Source organism: Gadus macrocephalus, chromosome 5 (assembly GCF_031168955.1).
Source record: "Gadus macrocephalus chromosome 5, ASM3116895v1".
Classification (NCBI taxonomy): domain Eukaryota; kingdom Metazoa; phylum Chordata; class Actinopteri; order Gadiformes; family Gadidae; genus Gadus; species Gadus macrocephalus.
The window spans coordinates 4,952,171-4,956,714 of NC_082386.1; positions in this window are offsets into that span (position 1 = coordinate 4,952,171).

Here is a 4,544-nt window from a genome sequence, read left to right on the forward strand (position 1 = left end):
CCCCCCCCCCCCCCTGATAAATAACCCCAAAAACACGCACATATCCCTGTGCCTCGAAGACAGCACCTTTCCCTGTAATGGAGACGGATTATGTGTTGAGAAGAGTTCCCTCCCCGGTCTCCCTCCGGGCCGGCTGCTAGCCGGGGGCCCATCAGCTACAACCTGCCTCCCCCCTCCCCCCCCCCCCCCCCCACCCCCCCCGCTCGCTTCCAGTCGTGCTCTTGCAGATGTTTGTGTGGGTCGCAGCCCAGACCTTGCCGCCGTGTCGTGCTGAGGGGATAGAGTGGTTTAGTTTTCACGGGTCCTATAAGAACCGATCCTGGCACCGTGCGTGCTTTGGGCCTCGTAAGACGAGATGCTGCAGGTGTGAGAGGCAAGAGGAGGAAGAGGCACAAGCGCATGAAACACAAATGAAGACAGAAGTTGCATCAGCGGGAGCGCAGGACAACGGCCCCGTCTTTAAAGACGTTGATATCCTTCATGGGAATTAGGGGAAAAATGAACAAACCTAAAAAAAATAAAGGTTCTGGAAACCTGTTTGGTTGTTGTTTAGTTTGTTATGGATGACATTTACACAGGAAGGCAATGATTGTATTGCCAAACAATAATTCATTCAAACTGAATATCTGGATGATAGTAAGGCTGAGGATGGTGAGTGTGTGTGAAACAATTTGAAACACTAAAATGTAGACCCTCTGTGGTGCAATGCACAATGTCGGTACCACTAGCTACATCCAATAATATCACAACACATGTGCAAGCAACTTGTTCAGTGAAGCGCCACAACAACAGAATGGAGCTGTCTTGCAGTCCTACTCTTGGAGCATGACTTAAGTCATTAGTCACCCGTTGAAACCTCTTGTAAAACATGTTCAGCTGCTTATTATTGATTTTCTTTAAGGGCAGTCCATAGAGTGGGTCCTGCTGACAGGTAAAAAGCCCATCATACAGACTGCTAAAACAGCTTCCTACAGCAGCGGGCACAATGCAGAGTGTGGACGTCTCTCAGGGACAAATCCAGGGAACAAGCACGTCGCATCTCGGCTCTTTGAGTAACGCTAATCCTTGTGGATCCCCCAACCACTCTGTAGCCCTGCCACACACACACACACACACACACACACACACACACACACACACACACACACACACACACACACACACACACACACACACACACACACACACACACACACACACACACACACACACACACACACACACACACACACACACACACACACACACACACACACACACACACACACACACACACACACACACACACACACACACACACACACACACACACACGCAAAAACACACACACTTCTTCTAAGAAACATGAAAAAGTGTGAGCAATGTGCAGGTAAGATTCAAGGAAGAATCTAAATGTGAAGTTATTTGCATATACAGTTGATCATATCTGATAGATTTGTGAATGGCAATTAATCTTTTAAATCAGAACTAAATGTGCCTCAGTCTTTTATTTCATATCATGGTTTAATTATGCTTTTACTTAATGATTTACACTTCTATTGTACTCAATTCATTTTTTTGTATTAACGCGTACCTGCATTATCAATCATGGATTTTATCATAGGGACCCTCTTGTTTTATTTTTACTGTTGAGGCACCAGTTCTTCAAATAACTCTTTCTTAGAACTTCTTCTTAGAGCTTTTTCTAAACTCTTTATTTTTGTTTATGTTTCTATTTAAAATAGAGCGTGCTAGATTAAAAGCACACATCCAAACTGCGGTTCATCAGAGTTAACAGTTTGGCTTTGTCTTGGTGGCTACAGGCGTTCTGCAGGGGCCTTCGCTCACAGTGCCCAGAAGACGACGCTGCAACATCTCGAGGGACAATGGATAACCAGAGCACATCTTGAATCGCCTGGACAGACCTTTAGCTTTCATGGTGATGAACAGTTTGAAGTTGACCTCTGAAATCAGCAGACAGAAATCCTTGGTCCCATTGCCAGTCAACAGACCAGGGGGTCACACTGAGTCACATCCAAAATCCCCAAAAGTGTCAAGCCTGTTGGCAGAGCATGATTGTGGTTCTCCTGGAGCAGCCCCCCCCACCCCCTGGTTTGGGGCTCCAGTGACGACTAGGAGGCTGGCGGGTGACCAGGGCAGACGTGGTTGTGTCAACACCCGGGCAAAGTGAGACATGGGCCGCATCCTTCTGGTAAACCCACTCTGTCATTCGTTTGTCAAAAGCATGCAATTAGTGACTCTTAAGGAAGGCATGCTGTAAATTGATCCTAGCTGGCCTGAAACTGCACACAGAAGCACTTTCAGAAGAGAGGCATCCAACAGCTGGGGGCCATGTTTAAGATGGGAGGCTTGGGAGGAGGGACATCGATTTTATCTATAGCCCCCCCCCCCCCCCCCCCCGAAGTTGTGAAATTGTGCATTTTAAATTGTGCTCACCGGCTGCTGTTAATTGCAGTCAATAAGCTTTTCATGTTGCTTTTGGACAACTTTCTTTCAGCTTTCTTCCAAATTGTGTTGTTGTCTTCCAGGTCCATACATTGCCATCCACTCTGTGCTGTATTTACACACCAGTTATGACCATATGTATATGATGATGCCATCAATGACATCTCATGTAATGTTGTTAAAAGCAGACTAGATTGGTGTATATTACGTTTGCTTTCATGTGTTGTTTCCCTGGGGCTAAAGAAACTGTAGAACATGTCTTACATCAATCAACTCCACCACTTGATTTATTGTGTGTGTTTATGCACTTGTGTGTGTGCCATGTGTGTGCAGGTGTGTGTTTGTGTGTGTTTGTGTGTGTGTGTGTGCGTGTGTGTGTGTGTGTGTGTGTGTGTGTGTGTGTGTGTGTGTGTGTGTGTGTGTGTGTGTGTGTGTGTGTGTGTGTGTGTGTGTGTGTGTGTGTGTGTGTGCTCGCGCATTGACATGTGCGTGTGTGTATATGTTATCATTCTAAATCCATTTGATATACTGCTGGTGTGACACATTAACTGGACGGAGAGTGGGTGCAAAAAATGTCTGACATATGTCTTTACTTCATTGATGGCACATCTCAAAGCTGTTACTTGAAGGTATCAATCGTTGAAAAGAAGCCCGCTAATGCATAGTTTCATCTGGGGCTGCACTGTGACAACCCAGTAAATGTTTTCAGACTGCATGTCAAACCTGCTGGCACACCTTCCAAGCCGTTCCATAGTCTGCACTATGACGTAATGAGAAATGTTACTGGAGCAGGCTTTCCGGCTTTATAGTTGTCGAATAATGCGGGACCTGGAGCTATTGGAGCTTGTGCTTGGTGCCAAGCAGCTCTCAGTTACCCTTTTTTGCCTTTTTTGTTGTGCTAACATGTGGGAAAGACAAAGGCGTTTTTTGGAAACACACACACTATGTAATGTTGCTCTGCTGAGCTCTGCCAGTTCCCTCATGTGTAGTCAATAACGCTTCCATGAGCTTGAGTAAAGCTTTCTCCTCTGCTTATGAATCACAGATCTCTGCTCTAAAATGAACGCAGTAATGCAGAATTTTATCGTGGACATTCTTTTGAATTATATCAACATTCGGTTGATTCCCCGAAGGCTGTCAAAGGAAGTGGCTCTATCTCCATGCATGTTCCATGTTCCAGAAGTCCTTCCTTCCTCTGTGGGTCGGTCGCGTCGCCCTAATAGCTTACATGAGATTCACCAAAGATTCTCCCATGTCTTTGTCAACAAAAGTTTTAAGCTGTGATGTCATTGTACAATGACCAGAGTCCTGGGAGAAGCAACTCATGCTCAGTGATGCTGCACAAAGAACTTTTAAAGTTGGACGTAAACAAGGTTGCGTCCAGGCTGCCTTGAAATGGAATGGGAGGTTGTTTGTTGTTGACATTGTCCATTGTTGTTGCGGTTGTCTCCTATAGTACAAGCTACGACAAATAAATGGTGTGTATGTGTGTGTTCACACATGCATTTTTCTATCTACCTCTCAACCATAACACCAAATAAACGAAAGATCAGTTATATTTTGAGCGAAGATCTGAGAAAATGTACCCCTTATTTGTTACAGCATTCATTAGGATAATTCCATTCCATACAGAAAACTATGGGCTCTGTATCATTGAGTATATGCAACTTTTGCTTAATAAGTATTACAATAAAAATTGTATAACTGTGTGCATATGTATGAGTGTGTGTGTGTGTGTGTGTGTGTGTGTGTGTGTGTGTGTGTGTGTGTGTGTGTGTGTGTGTGTGTGTGTGTGTGTGTGTGTGTGTGTGTGTGTGTGTGTGTGTGTGTGTGTGTGTGTTGTGTGTGTGTCTGTGTGCAGTGCACTGTGTTTGTATGTATGTGGAGTGTGATTGGGTGTGATTGGGTGTGTGAATGTTTGGTTATGTATATGTGTTGGTTTTTGAGAGATACCAAACACACTGTACCCTCTGACCAATCCTAGAGCAGCGCACGAGTGCATGTGTGTCACATAAATTCCATTTCATGTGGTACTACTGCTACAAAAATAGATCACATCACAAGTAGGAATGCTGCATTCTCTAACAGGGGAGAAAATT